Here is a 17,262-nt window from a genome sequence, read left to right as displayed (position 1 = left end):
GAACTTAGCAATATTGAATGGCGATTCTAAAAAGCCACCATGGCCAGATAAATAATTAATGTAACATTGATTGCGTTAATTCGAGCTGTCATAAAAATCAAGGTGACAATAAAAATAGTTTTTATTACCCCAAAAAAGTATTCAATTTCTCACAAATTGGTAGAAATAATTTCGAAATTATCAGTAATTTATCGCACACAGTGAATCATTTTATATTTTTTAACGAGATCCTCGGGTGTTTTATTGTTCATTAAATCGATTTAAAAATAATCTTTATCTCTGTATAAAAACTTATATAGCAATTAATTTTTTTAGTGATAAAAATTTTTCTAAAAAAAAAAAAAAAACATCCTAAAGATAAATTAAGCAATTAAGAAAATTAAATTAAAAAAATGAGATATCGTTATCTTTTCAAGCGTCTACATTGCTCTCACAGTTGCCACCTGTTAGTTAGTACTACAACTTCTTTAAAAAAAAATTTCTTATTCTTCGGGATAGCATTATCAATCAACGTTAGAAAAATCATTTGAAATCGGAACATAAAATTTAAAATATGCAAATTTATAACTTCAACTCACAGTTTATTTTGTATGCTAATTTTTCAAACAACAATCTAATAATGAAGTTGAATTGATTAGTCTCTTCTCTGGTAACTTACCCTTAGATCATAGGAGCCAATTCTTACCAACTCCGGATACGATAGTGTTCATCTCATTTATCTCTAGATGCATCTAGACCATGGTTTATGGTTTATTCTACCATCCTTGTGGAAAATAACTCCAAAGAAAAAATTTTTTTGGCTCAAGAAACTTTGACTTCATTCAAGAAATTTTCAATCTTCTTTAAAATTTTCTTGAACCAAGAAAATTTACCCTCCAGTGAAGAATTTTTTTTTTCATGTGTTTTCAAGACGAAAAATTTTTTACTGGAGAGAAATTTAGTTTAATATTCATTTTCGACTATTACGTCTTACGAAAAATGAATTTCACCCGAGATACTAAAAATTGACCGTTATATAAATATTTTTGAGCAAAGAAAATTTTTTTAAATCTCGAAATCTTTTGATTTTTTTAAAACAATTTCATATGACTAAGTATCTTCTTCATTTTATATTTAATTCAGAAAATTATTAAAAAAATCCGAGAAGAAATAAAAAAAATTTAGCAACATTAATTAAAAAAATATTATTTTCCTGTCAACATATTGATTATTTTTTCACCATAAATTGTCTTTAATTACCAAGAATATTAAATTTCTGAAATATTAACCTCTGTATTATCTTCCAAAGCTCTGAAGCGTTGAAAAATTTGACCAAAAATATCAATAATTGAAATAACAAATTATCATAAAAATAAAACCCAAATCGATACCATTAAAACAGAAGACCTGGCAGTCTTAAACTATAATAGGAGCATAGCTTCCAAAATCCTTTGTATCTCGTCGATAAATAACTGTCAACTAGTGAACTAAATTTCCGTCAAAAAGGATTGAGTTGGAGTCAAGGTCGCCAGTTGAGCAAACAACAAAGCTGGTAACGTCGCAACTTGTAACTCAACCGAAAATGATCCATTTTCCTGATAAATTTACGAGCTCTGCAGTGTAGACTATAAACACGTAAGCCTTTAAAGCTGAACATATAATCTGAATGCAACTTGAATACCCTTTGGACCCCCAGAAGCGGGCGATATTCTAGAGTTGAGCCCCAACACAAAGTTCAATGAGTAGGGCCCGACACAGTATTAAAATTGCCGGCCGACAGACAGACAAGGACAGAGCACAGACGAAGAAGGACCTGGAGTATGTTTCTATCCTTCTGCCTACAGGGGGTCCAGTGTTTACAGAAACATTTACGAGTCTCGTTTGGCATTAGGTAGACACCCAGCTGAAAGATATTAACCTTAACATTATGTTAGCTGTACGTACTAATACTAATGTGGCATCGAGGACCCAGGACCCAGGACTCGGGAAGACTTGACTAAAACTGGACCTAGGAAACGTAAATGTATTAAATAATATTCACCCGTGACGGAAACACGTCAAGGTACTTAGTTTCAGGTAAACATACCCTAAATCTCTGGGCTGGTCTATTTATCCATTCGCCTTTTTACAAACATTCAGTAACACTAACAATTGCTACGAAAACTCCTGTCAGCATTTTTTGACTTACTATTACAAATATTTTGTAGTCAAACATCGCTTTCAAGCTCGTATTGAGTATTGAAAATGTTGGGTGGGCGTAACTGCTCCGAGATCAGCTATTTGCATCATTTCAGGGCAAATGACCCTAAACCTCCCCTATTGACTTATTCGAGGCGACGTTTGAACTTCTTTTGTACGCCAAAATCCCGGCGAGATCTTAATTAAATATTGTTTACTGACTGTCAATATAACTTTTATAGGAATATGGCGGCTGATTAAGAAGCGAGGATCTCTATGTGGGTGTTTGTCGAACATGACACCAGATGTTGACTGAGATTTTATTCGCCGTAGGAAAACATTGTCTTAATTAATGTCAATAGATGACGGTATCGATACTTGTTAGCTGTTAATTAGATACTTGTTCAATCGAATTTTATTTTATAAGGACAGAAATTTTGTCATTTTTATGGCGTTTGGTTTGAAAAGATATTGCAATCTTCAAGGGAGAATTAAGTGACTCAAAAAATTGTTAATAAATATTTTGTGAAAGCACAGTGTTAATTTTGTAAATTAAAATTTTTATTGATACACTGAAAAAAAAAATTCTTGACTGGAGTGTAAATTTTTTTGGCTCAAGAAAATATCAAGGAAGATTGAAAATTTCTTGAATGAAGTCAAAGTCTCTTGAGACAAGATAAATTTCTTCTTGCTCCAAAATAACTTTTGTTTTCCTTAAAATTTTCTTGGCGCAAAAAATTTTTTTTTTTTGTGTGCAGGTTTCGAGGTTTGAAAAATATGTTACACATATTTTTGTACAAGCTTTTAGCTTTTGAAATTCGGCGATCAAATTCTACCAAAAATTCAACAAACTCTTTTTTAACGAAAACATTATAAAATCCAATGATTTATTAATGTTTACTTCTGCCATGTAATTTTAAATATATTTTTACCCCGTCGTATTGTGAACAATTTGTGGTCCGGTTTTGGTCGTGACAAGACCGCAGAATATATAAACGTAACCCACCCACGCATAAAACCTCACATTTTTTCCAGAGATCCTGAGTTATTATGCTCTAAATTCTCTAGTTTATTTCTCTATAATTATCCACACTTTCTTCGGAATGATTTTTGTCCTTCAAAAAAAAATTTTTTTTTTTTTATTGTGACTCAAAATATTTCTAATCCTTTTTTATCAGGCTGATAAGAAGTTTTGCAATTTTCGATAAATTTAAACATTGGAAGCAAGCACTGGTATTGTCTTGGCTGCAAATACTAGGTACAGTATGGTAAGAAGTATAAAAGTGTAGACAGGGCTAACCTGGACTAGAATGGAGTAACAAGCGGCAAAGTAGCTCATATAATACAGCAATTCTGTTCTATTACCATGGTACGGTGGGTTATACGACAGGCTGTAAAGAAATTCGTCAACGCCACGCGACCCTCAACCTCAGCAGGCTATTTTCAAGGTGGGCATTGCATTATGCCTTAACTGAAATCCTAAAGAAGCTCTTCTGTGCTATTAACTATTAAGATGTTTCCAAATAAAAGGAGAGGAAATCTTTACCACGCGACTTCAAGGCTCTCTTCGAGGACCAATAAATTACGCATGGTAAAAAATTAATTTTTTTTTTATTTCTATGGTTATTTATTACCGGAAGATAAGTTTTTTTTTCTCATGGGTTCGAAAGTAGTGCAACGCAGAAAAGTCCGTTTTTAAATTTAGTAATTAATTGTTTGTCCGATGGAAAATGATGATTGTTTTGGAAATGAGAGGAAGATTTTGAAAATTTACAAGGTTATATTCCTAATTAAGTTATTTTTTATTTTTTTTTCAACTATTTTAACTTTAAAAGAGATTTTTTACACTAAAAAATAGGATTCAAAATAAATTTTCTTGAATCATGAATTGTTTTTATGCAATTATTTCATGGATTGAAAAATTGAAACTGTTTTTGATTACAATAAATCTGTACACTCCAAAAATCGGGCAAAATTTTTTAATTTATTCGTTTTATCAAACCGAGAAAAAATATTATTCAATACAAAAAAATGAAAAATTAACTTCACTGATTTTATTTTTTATTAATACAACTTTTGTATGATATAATTGAATATTTTTTCCTGAAATTTTCCAGGTACACGGAGAGAACAATATGACACTGGATATCATCCCAGATTATACTCAGTGATATCTGTGGTGAAAAAAAAAAAAAATTCAGATAGTAACTAGTATAATCGAGATTATACTGGGTGATATCTGGATTATACTCATTGTAATCTAGATTATACTCGTTGTAATCTGGATTATACTAGTTACTATCTGAAATTTTTTTTTTTCACTCAGTATAATCTGGGATGATATTCAGTGTCATCTTGTTCTTTCCGTGTAGTCTAAAAAATAAATAAATTTTTTGGAATAATATTCCGTAGATCTCACTTATGTGTTCATTAGAAGCAAAAGTCCTGTTGACAAAAAATAATTTTCGAATTAATATATTAATTTGTACTGCTACATATTTTTAGTAGATAAGTTGATAATTTGCAGACAGGTCTTTGTTTCTGTAATCTCTGTGATCAGTGCCCTTTGCCGGGTTGTATCCTCCTATCCTTGTATGCTTCTATCACAAACTGAACCCGACGCCGCGGGACAGCATATAAAAGCCAATTGAATTTGAATGATGAATACGAACGAGCGTAGCAAGCGGAATTGAGGCGCTGAAAATAGAGGCCAGGCGGAGGCTGAGGCGGTGAAACGGTTTAACTCCGATGCGCGTACCGACGGCAATCTGGTGGCAACCTTTGTGCCAGTAATGGGCTTCAACCCCTCCTTCTGGACTCCCACGCCCAAACTACCCCAAGCCGCCCTGTGCTTGCGTATCGTATCCAGGATCCATCTCATTCTCCAATTCTCCGCATCCAGCTTTTGAGCTTTAGCCCGAGCTGAGCGACTTTGGCTTTACCTCTACGTGCCTTTAGCTTCTACCACTTTTCCGGCTAGACGCCTCGGGCCAATGCACCAGCTTTCAACATTCTAAGCATCCTAGATGTTGAGATTTATATCTAATTGTATTACATGTGTGTATTCATATTGCGAAATGCGCTTTTCCAATTTAATTACTTTTTCCAAAAAGAGGTAAGAGAAAAAAAAAATATTTTTAGTGGAAAAATTTATTGAGAAAATTAAAAATTAAATTTTTTACCATTGAAGAGAACGTTAACTTCACTTGTCTGTTATATATTTTTCTAAGAAATGTAACGATTCACAAAAAAGATCTTATATTATTTTATGATAGAAATTATTCAAGGTCGAAATTGAACGTGCTGTAAATTTTCCAATTTGTTGGTTTTTACAGGAATTATTATTATTTTGAGAAAAAATTATCATCTACCTTGACAAATATTGAATTCTAATTGGACCACAGTAATAAGAATTTTTTAACTACCTGGGTCAAAAAATTAGATTTTTTTTTCTGGAATAAATAAAAATTTTTCATTTAAATTAATTTTATGATGTACAATAGATATTTTACACAAAAACTTTAGCAATTTTTGCCACAAAAATTTTCTAGATATGAATTCAAGATCATTTTCAATATTATATTTAAGATCTTAAAAATTGTCTCAATTTCAGCCTACTTATGTCTTTTAGAGATTTAGAGCTACAATTTTCCAAGGTGTCAAAACTGATCTCATTTTTTTGTTTAGTAATAATACAAATTTTTCAAATTGTAAATAAAAAAATAGTGTAAAAATTTTTTTAAGCAGCCAAGTACGAGGCACGCTTACATCTTCTAATAGCCTTGAAAAAATTGGAGGCCGTGTAAAATATTTTAATGAAAACTAAGTAATCTCGAAAACAGTAAAACAGAAAATTATTATACCCTCGTAAAAACGTAACAATGCCGTTGTAAATATGAAAGTTTTTCAGTCTCCAAATTTCTGTTTATACATTTTTACCATTACATACTTATGTATAAGTACGACTAGCGCTACATAGTACTACATTGTAGATTTTTCAGGGATGGAAACACCGATTTTGGGAAACATGAGGAAATAGATAAACTATAGCCTAAAACAAGGACAAAGAAGCTATTGAGCATATTATTGCCCCCATAAATATCCTGAGTCGCGTGGCTTCAAGGCCGGGCCTCGCTTGCTTCCGTTAAAAATTCGAAAACATATTTATCATCTACAAAACACTCTGTTTCATGATTTGTACTTCAGTCAAAAAATTTTTTTTGATAATTTGAATTTTTATTAAAAATCATTTGCTTTGAAATTGGATCAAATTTTTTCAGTCTTAATTTTAATTAAAAAATCATAATTTCAAAAAAATATTCTACGAAATTGATATTTATGTTTGAGAGATAATTTTGATTAGAATTTTCTAGTTAAAAAAAATAAAAAAATTTTTCTAATTAGGAGAGGGTGGGGCAAGACGGCCCACCTCAAAAATTGACCAAAAATTTATTTTGCTAATATTTTTTCATCATATTTTGGAAGTGGACCATCTTGCCCCAAAAGAAAAATTTTTTTTGGAACTTTCGAAAAATTCCGGTGAATTGAGTCAAAGTTGGACGAGTGTAAATACATTTGATAGTAGAAAGCCACAAAAAATAAAAACTGGCTTAGGTGGGCCGTCTTGCCCCGCCCTCTCCTATAGAGAAAAAAAATTCGGAAAACGGTTGATCCTACAGGTCATCCCTGCAATTTCCCGCAAATTCCATTAAGATTGCACTTATTACGTATTTGAACTCTTTGAGCTCAAAAATATAATTTTCATGTCATTTTGAGCTCTTCAAAATTTTGAATTTTTAAACCGCAATAACTTTCGAATTAATGAACCGATTTCTACCCGGTTGGCGATATTCGATGTAGTTTTTTAAGCTCCATAAAAAAATTTTAAGTTTGAATTGATCAAACTAGGAATTTCGGAGTAATCCCAAAAAAAAAACACATTTACTTAAAATTAGACAAAACGATTATTCAGGAACAAATCAAATGATTTTGACCAGCTTGGCGGCGATCGACATGGTTTTTCAATGTTAAAAGCTTTTCTTTGCGGGAAGTTAAAAAAGAGACAATTTTTATATTAAAAAAAATTTTTAATTTTCCTGATCATGAAAAAAAAAAAAAAATATGTCAACGCTAAAAAATTAAGCATACTCAAAAGAAAATTTTTTTTCTAGCTTCTATGTTAACAAGATAATATTCATAGGAATGGAAAGATTGAATCCAGAGTCGAAAGTGACATGTTGTTTTCGTCAGTATAAAATAAATGAAATGATCTGACATATGAGTCGAATAACACATTTAAAATAAAAGTAAAAAAAAGAGAAGGCGCTACTGCTTATCCAAGAGCGATAAGACGTTCTCGGATTTATCTGTACGTTAAGTTTATGAGTAACGTCTACAGTTGATGGATAAATATAATTTTTTCGAACGTATTGTGTATAGAGAGTTAAATTTCTTTCCGGGAAGCAAGGGACTTTCCGCAAACGATCAAAGCTGCCGATGCTGGCGGCGCACCTTCGCACGTTCAAACATTGATAACGTTTCCCCGACCACCGGCTCAAACTCTGTAGACGATAGGATCAACCTCTTGGGCCTCATACTGATATTTTTAGGTGTTATGTGTACTCTACATACCTTTACACGTCTATAAATACATAAACATAATACGGTTATTTTTTTTTATTTTTTTAACGCGGTCTGACTGATGTTTGATATCTTGATGCAAGTTTATCAAGTAACCTCCATTTAGGTAGTCCGGTGACGATAAAAAATATTTGATAATATAAATGAGTCAAGTGTTTTTTTTTTATGTTTTTATTGGGTGTAATTAAAAAATATTATTTTGTTATTCTATTTTATTTGTTTTGAACCGTGCTAAAGGTTTTTTTTTTTAATAATAATTTGATAATAAGTTAAAAAAAAAAAAAAAATAAACTTGGGTCGACAAATTTTAATAATATGGATTTTGATTTGGAAACTATCTAAAACGAATTATACAAAATTTCTCTGTAAAACAGCTACAAAAAAAAATCATTAAAAATTTGTATTTATTTTACAATCGATCAAATTTTTGAAATTTGATTTAATTTTATTAAATTTTTAGTAGATTTCATAGAAATCTAACTATTGCATTGGTCCTCATGTTAGGCTAGACAGCCTGCAAGGAATGTTTATATTTGTCTTTCATTGCATTCAAAATGAGAAGGTAAGGGAATTTACAGGAACTCTATCGCCTACATTAATCTAGTCATTTTAAACTATAAAATGAAAATAAAAATATTTTAAATTAAATTAAATTTAATGATAAGACAATCGTACATCGATTTTAAATTCATCGATCATCATCACTAATGATAATAAAAATATTATTATTAATTATATATTAATTAAATTATTATTATAAGTAAATTTAAACTCAGTCTTATTTATAAAAATTGTCAAATAAAATATAAGCCAATTATTAATAATTAATTACTTATTTAAAACCTCATGTCCTTGTAGTGGCATTTTCTTTAAATTAGCACGCGTTTTATTTTAATTTTTTACAATTCACAGTTTAGTAAATAAATTTTCTTTTTTTTCATTAATTTCAATAAAATAATTTGTTATAATCTGAAAAATGTCAATATTTAAGATAGTACAGTGCAATTTAACAAAAGTAATTATTTAATCAAGCAAAATTTTATTTATTTATAGTTGACATAGTTTAATTTAATTAAAAAAAAGCATTTATTGAAATTAATGGCGAGATATATTTTATTTAAAAATAAATAACGCTTGGTTTAAAATAATTTATAAAAATTTTGAGAACACCGCAGCTTTATTTTGTTAATTGCACCTTAAAAACGAGTATTGTTTTGTTGTCGCGGTTAACTAGGTGACGGAACTTTTGAAAAATTTTGCTATATTTCGACTATACTCGTCGAGCTGAGTCGGAAAATGCATATGGTTCAAAAGTTTATATATGTATATATATATATCGGATATAACGCGGCTTGTCACGACGATAGCGTCGCCAATTTACGTCGGATCTTTACCAAACTCAATATAATTATTCTACAGATAGATACCGAAGTCAAGTTCGTAGATGAGCTTAATCGGTCAAGTAATTTAGAAATGCCAGGATTTTGAAATTTTCAAAATCATAAAAATTTATATTTCTTCACTTTCTTGCTCGAATAACTCTTGAATGGAATAACTTATTGAAATTCTGTTAATTACATCTGAAAGCTCTTTAAATAAGCTTCAATTTGAGTACCATACTATATGTTTTAAATTTCTAAGTATGCTGGTACACAAAAAAAGACTTATGATCCTAAGGTGGAAATTGAACAATAAAGCTCATCTTAGAACATGACCTTCGTATTTATCTGTAGAATAAGTACGTTAAGTTTAAAAATGATCCATAATGAGTTAGAAACGATAATTTCGTATTCAATCCAAGTAATTTTTAGATTTTTACATTCATTTTCATGAAATCTACTTCCATTTCGGCTGCCGAATGGTCTTTTTTGATTATTGGATTTAATCCAAAATATTGGATTTAATTTTCTTTTCAATAGTTTGAAGATTTAAAATCAAACTTCTTTAGTTAACATCATCAGGCTACTTTTGATTTGCACCCAGGGTGACTTTACACGGAAAAAAAAAATTTTTTTTTGACTGGAGGGTAAATTTTCTTGGCTCAAGAAAATATTAAGGAAGATTGAAAATTTCTTGAATGAAGTCAAAGTTTCTTGAGTCATTAAAATTTCTTCTTCGCTTAAAATTTTCTTGGGGCAAGTAGTTTTTTTTTTTTTTGTCTAATTTTATCATTCAGACATCAGAATAAAAATCTTGTGAGTCCAGTACACTGAGAAAAAAAATTACTTTTGAGAAAAAAGAGCATTCTTGTTACAAGAATTTGAACTGCTGAAAATTTTCAACACTTCTTCTCTTTTTCCGCTGAAAAAATCAAATTTTTTTTTTAAATCAAGTTTTTTTCATTGAAAACAAAACAATTTAAAAAAAAGTCAACAAGTATTTAATTCAAGACTTAAATTTTTTTGACAAAAATTACTTTTTTTTTTTTTAATCTATTTAATAAATTTTACTAGAATTATGGATTAAATATACTAAAAATACTTGTTGAATTTTTTTCAAATTTCTTCTGGATAAAAAGAACTAAATTTTTGAAAAAAAAAATTTTTTCAAGAAAAACCGTGATTTTCTCAACTGAAAGGAAAATGTTGAAAATTTTTAACTATAAGTCATTTAGAATGAAAATAAATTTAACATATTTTTAATAGTAAATAAAAAAAAATCAAATTTGTGATAAGTTTCAAATACAGATCAACAACTTCAAATTTTTTGACTTGGGATAAACAAAATAAAATAAAATTCAAAAACCAAATAATAACATCTTACAGCTCGAATAAAAATAATAAACAGTTTTTTCTCACACCCTTAGCACTCGTAATAACATAAAACATTCAAACATCTTTTATTATATTAGCGATTTCAACGCTACCAATGAAAGAAGCCAAACAATTTTCATAAAATAAATTCATCTGACACCAATTGAAATACCTATTTATAATAAACAACTGTAAGTAGTTATTGAAATAAAATCCTACCAGCAATAATTTAAATACAAAGCAGATCTAAGAAGAAATATTTAAAAAACATTTCTAGCAAACGCTTACAAAGTCGTAAAAGTCACCCATATTTTTACTTTTATGTATTTAAAGCGTATTTATTTTTCCAATTTTCTCATGCAATTGGTCATGCTTCATGTGGTTAGGACAGTGTTTCACTTTATGAAGGCTATTGTGCATTGTCATCACATCATCGAAACTTCTATATAGAAGTGAATAAAATAATTTTTTTATACTTGTATACATTATGTGATGTTATTCAAAATTTAATTCAAAAATTGTGAGCCCTTTGCTTGGCTTCTATAAAAAATTTTCCTGCACCAGCAAGTGAATTAAAAGTAGATATAATGTAATTTATAAAGATGCATTATATTTACATATGGGTACCGGGATCAAAACTCAGTTTATATCAATACAACTTGTATTATATGTATTGAGTCACGGAACGGAGCACATTAATCATAATAATATCATTTCATACACGAGAAAGATACAAGGTAGAGGTATTGTATGGGTATAGACATGCTATGATATGATGTATTGTGTATTATAGGTATATAAAAGTCAAGCCGTGTCGCGGGTCGCGGGCAAGTCGATAGCGGCGTCTTTGATGCTCAACTCCTCCTCTACTCCTATCCTGCGCGACAGTACCTGCTCGTAATGTATGAAGTATCTTCTTCGTTTATATATACTCTGTCGAAGGTTATTTTTATAAATAATATATCGTATTGTGTAAATATATCAAATAATGGTAATTATATGTGTGCTTTAATTTTTGAACTTCAAATTTAAGGGAAAATATTTTTTATTCTTAATTATTTTCTTGAGCGAAAAAAATTTTTTTTTTACTTATTCCAAGAAAATTAATTTTCTTGCTTTAAAAAATACGTATTTTGATTCAAGAAAATTTATTTAAGTCAAGAAAATGTTGTTTTGAGAAAATTCAGTCTCTTGCTCCAAAAAATTTTCATTAATATTTTTATAGATTAACATAAGGGCGCATCTCAATGCCTACGCCCTTTTGGCTCTGCAGAGATATCATTTGGCTCTAAGACAAAAAAATTCTAAAGCCAAAAGAGTGTATCATTTTTTTTTTTAATCATAATTAATTATTATCCTTAAAAAAAAAAGAAAAGTTATAACACTGGTAAAAATAATGAATCTTCTACTCATTTTATTAAAAGATAATATGTATTTGATTAAAGAAAAAACTAAAATATCAATTTAGCTAGGCGGCGTCTCCATTATCATTATCTTTTGCTTCTGAAAGTAAAAAATAATAAATATATATTGCTTGTAAATCTGAACTTTGAAAAAATACTTTAATCTGATATGATTTTATAATTTGTACAATTAAACATAATTCATTACACTTTATCAGTGGAGACATGATTATTGGGTTAATAGAAATGAAAATATTGTAATTGAGTCAAATAGAATGTTACTGTTTTTTTTTTTTTTTTCAACTCCATATTATTTTTTAAATAAAATGTGTTGTAAAGTCATTAATTTTACCGGTGGTATAAATTTTTTTTTAAGGCTAATAATTAATTATGATTAAAAAAAAATTATACGCCCTTTTGGATTTAAAATTTTTTTGCCTTACACAGTAAAAAATTTTTGTGTTAAATATTTAACACAAAAAACTCTAATTTTTTCTAAGCCATTATCTCAAAAACGATTTATTGTGTCAAAAAAAATGTAACCCTTTTTCTTCCACAAAATTTTTACAGCCACTGCTAATTTTCTTCCAAAAAAAAAAGCCATATTTTTTAACTCCTCTAATTTTTTTTAGTCGGGAGCAATAAAAAGTGTAGTCTATAATAGGAAAGAATAGAATAGAGTCTAGAGTAAAAAATTTACAGTACTTTGGGCAACAGACTAGCAAGTAGCAGTAAACGCCAAAAGGTTCGAGTAAAAAATCTGGTTTTTAAAATCGGGGTCGGGGAAAGAATTGTAAACTGTATTTTGGTGAAAATCCAATACATGGTATAATAGAACGTTCCCGGCCACACAGAAGTAGAGGAGGGCTATATACAGAGGTCACCAAAAAGTCCTGCCGTTAAAAATAATATATTAACTTGTACATGTGTATCAGATTAGACAAGAGTGAAACAGGCGACTCTCAAGTATCTTATGAAGATGAGGATAAAGGACTCGATAGTGTAAAATACTTTTATTTAGTATTGGGCGTTTTAGAATTTTCTAAGGGCATCTGTTTTAGTGGTGATGCTTAACAGAGCATCCCTTCAGTTTATTTTATTACTTACACGTTTACACTTGTCAATAATAATAATAATAATGACCATAAATTTTAATCACTTTTTGATAAAAAATCAAAACTCGACCACCCGATTTTTTGTTTAATTTATTGCTTTCATATTTTAGTTAATTAAATAAAAAAAAAATTTTCTCATCATTTTTTGAAGCTTAAAAAAATTATGAAGCCCGAAAAAGTCATGGTTTTTATTAAAAACTTCATTTGGCATTTATTTTTTTTTTTTTATTTCAACTTCAACATTCTGAAATTTTACTATTACTTGGAATTTTGATCTAAAAGTATGCACTTAAATTTTTTAAAACAAGGCGAAATATTTTTTTTAGATTTCCGGGACAAATTTAAACGTCGTAAAATTTTCAAATATTTCTGATGAGACAGAAAACAGAAAGCATTTGTTTTGTTAAAAAAATTTTATTTTCTACTTGTTTCGCTACAGTTTCTCCCATATGTTTGTATTTATAAATGGTTAAAATTTCAAATAAAGCTAAGTCAAAACCGAGGTTAAAATCCAGATGCTCTTAATATAGTAACTATACAATAACAGCTTAGAGTTAATGTGTTCCTTTGTAAATAAACAAAATACAAAAGGTAGCAAAATAATTTTTTTCTTAATTCTGACGAACAAATAAATTATTGTCATACAAAATAAAAATTTTTGATGCCAATTTTGACGCACAGAAAAAAAACTTTTATTACTAATTTTTTCTAGAGCGAAAAAAAATTAATAATAATTAATAAATTTTTAGCTGGAAAAAAATGTTATCTACACGGAAAGAACAAGATGACATTGGATATCATCCCAGATTATACTCAATGATATCTGTGGCGAAAAAAAATTTCAGATAGTAGCTAAAAAAATTCCAGATTATACTGAGTGATATCTGGATTATACTCATTATAATCTAGATCATACTCATTGTAATCTGGATTATACTAGCTACTATCTAAAATTTTTTTTTTTAAAATTGAATTCAAAAATATTTTACACTTCAGAAAAATGGACTTTGTTTTTCCTTCAAAAACTTGAAAATTTTTTCGCTTTTTTCTTTGTAAAAAAATTTTCACGATTTGATAAAAAAATTTTTGTCTTACTTATTAAATTGTTTTTTACGTTTAATTCGTAAAACTTTGAATATTTTGATTGAAAAAAAATTATTGAATTGATCCATCATAAGTTTGTCGACAAAAAAATAATTTTTTTTTAAATTCAAGCCTTTAAATTGTACCTTGAAGGATTCTCATCAATTTCGCCTGAACTAACCGAGTGATAGTAAAATTAGCATATCACAAGCTGTAACTAAAAAAAAAAGAAAAATAGAAAATTATAAATGTAAATGGAAGTTTGAAATATTAAGGCCGAAATAATTCAAATTTTCTATTTACGCGTAACTGCCAAAGGATTCTAAAGGAGTAGAGTGAAGGACAAAAGGATTGTACAGGAAACTATAGCACTGCTATTGAATAGAAACCGTTATATATTTGTCGAGTTAACTGCAACATAACAGTAACAGCTAGTCCGGCTATAAATAGAGAACAACAAAGTTCGGAAGTTAAAGTAATTACATCCCTGGTTCTTAATTTGCTCGTCTGACCCTTTTGCGTCAATAAGCCAATAAATCTTCTAGTCCCATTTTGCATACAAATCTGTAATTTATGTCAATGCCTAAAATACTCGAAGATTCTAACGAATAATTTATCTGCTGCTTTGGTTTTACGACAGATTAATTTATAAGACCGAATATAATACGAACGGCTGGATTATTTTTTCAACACTTGATTAGATAAAAAGTGATAAGTAGCCCGTTATTTATTATAAATCGTTCCAAGTGTCTGCATTCATTAACTCTCAAGTTGAGTGCCAGAAAATCAAAAAAAGTAACGTCATGCAGTCTAGTGGATGTGATAGTCGATATTAATTATTTTTTACGTTTAATATTCGGTGTTAAATTTGAGATTTTTTACACGATTAATCATTGTATAACAGATACTTTTGATGGCCCTTATAGTCAAGTCAAAAATTTATAGAATAGATTTAATAGAGTTATATTATATTGTATTATAAATGTATTTGTAATATCAAAAGATAAAATGAAAAAGGTGAGGGATGAATAGGGTTTTCGATGATTAGGTTTCAAGTTAATTAACAAAGACCCTTTAGTTACGTGCTATCTTAGTAAAACTTTAACTTCTATCTAGAATAAGATAAACTATTTTTAACCGGTTTTTCTGAACAAAATTTAAACGAATCGATTTAATATAAAAATTAATTTTATTTGTTAGAAAATTTTTTTCTTCAATTTTTTTAAGCCAAGAAAATTTCTTCTTACTCCAAAATAACTTCGGTCTAGACCGGAAGCTTCCTTACAATTTTCTTGGTCCAAGAAATTTTTTTTTTCTGTTCTGTTAGAATTTAAATATTGATATCACAAAATTAAATTAGTTATTTTATATCTCGGTTTGTCATTTTATTTCATTTCGCAAATTTTTGATTTAATTTCTTACATTAAAATTTCTAGTCAGATATTTCATTAATAGACTTTTTTATTGAATGAAAATAAAAAAATAATTTTTACTAATTTAAAAATAAAAGATTTTTAAAATTAAAACTAATAAAAAATATTTTTTAATTTTTTTCTCACAGATCGAAAAGAAAATTTTTTTTTTTAAGTAAAATTTATTTTGGACTGAAAAAAAAAATAATTTGGCATATAAAACTTCTTTCAGTTAAATAAGAATTGATTTTAGAATTTTTAAAAAGACAATATTAATTTTTTCTTGACCAATTAAAAAAATAATTACACGCTTGTAATTTTTCCAAAAATATAAAATGTATTATTTCTGTAAATATTCTCACGCATCATCATTTACATCACACAAAAAGCCAATAAATTACTGTAATAATACCTAAAATAAATAAATAAACTATTTGCTCCATTCAGAATCTTATAAAAATATTTACCAACTAGCAATTCATTCAAATTAAAATTTAAAGTTTCCAGTTAACAAAAATGGATTTACATAATTCAATGCACGTGTATTTATTTTTCTAGGTTTAAAAATATGTAACTAGTCTACTTAGTTTACAGCTTACAGATTAATACAATAGGAATTCCTAGTTACAGTCTTCAAACTAACTTATCCCCTTCCATTCGTTTTATCACTCGCGTTAATACTCGAGCAAATTGCTTACGACGATGTAAGTAATATTACGTCACACTAAATGTCAAACACGGTCTTGATTTATAATTGTCCATTAGTTTTTTTGATTTAGAAAAAAATGTTCACTCCGTTTAAAGTCTTGAAGTCGACGATGCTTTAAAAAAAATTAAAGACCCGCCGAAAATAATTTCAAAGTTTAACTGAACGTTTAAAATTTTTATTTCTGCAGCGCATGCTTCATAAAAAAAAACATCATAACAGTAAAAAAATAAAAGGTAAAGATGGCACGAGCCTTGACAGTGTACTCGTTATTTTATTTCTTTATTGACCGGCAGGGGTAGCGGATCCATATAATAAGAAAGGGAAAAAACCTAGCAATAAAAATTAACAAAAAGGTTATTTAAAAAAAAAAAATTAAAGAATATTTTTAACTTTAAATTTTTTCTTCCTTTCTTTTTATAAAATTTTACCTTTCTTTTTTATTATTCAGGTAGCAAGGGTTTTTCAAATAATGCGTATTTTGTACTTTAAAAAATTTTATACTTGAAAAATTTTTAGAAGATAACTTTGGTTGTAAAATTAAAAAAATTTAGTCATATCCTTAAAATAATATTAAATAATTTTCTTGAATAAATTAAATTTTAAAAGTTCAATTTTCAAGGCCACAGTTATTATAAAAATATTTTAAAGGTAAAATTTGTAGGTCAAGTAAAATATTGAGTCTAAAAGCTTTTTGTGTATAAATACGACTTAGACTACTATATATACCTCGGGGCAGAGTACAGAAAAAAATATTTAAACGTAGTTGTGACAATAAAAACCGACAAGAGAACTCTAGCGACTGCCGCTACTGCGTTGCCGTTGAAATAATAATAAAAATAAACATAAAATAATAAAATGTATTGTTTGTTGGGGATTACGGAGCAGAGCATGAGAAAAGAGACCTGACTCGGTATTTAGTCTTTGTTCAGAACCTAAACACTATATACACCCAAAACTCTCGTTTTTATAAGCATAAGTACATATTTTCTA

Source organism: Cotesia typhae, unplaced genomic scaffold (assembly GCF_013202065.1).
Source record: "Cotesia typhae breed Kobodo isofemale line unplaced genomic scaffold, CoteBio_Ctyphae contig_69, whole genome shotgun sequence".
In the NCBI taxonomy this organism is placed as follows: Eukaryota; Metazoa; Arthropoda; class Insecta; order Hymenoptera; family Braconidae; genus Cotesia; species Cotesia typhae.
The sequence above is the reverse complement of the archived record's forward strand: the minus strand, read 5'-3'. Positions refer to the sequence as shown.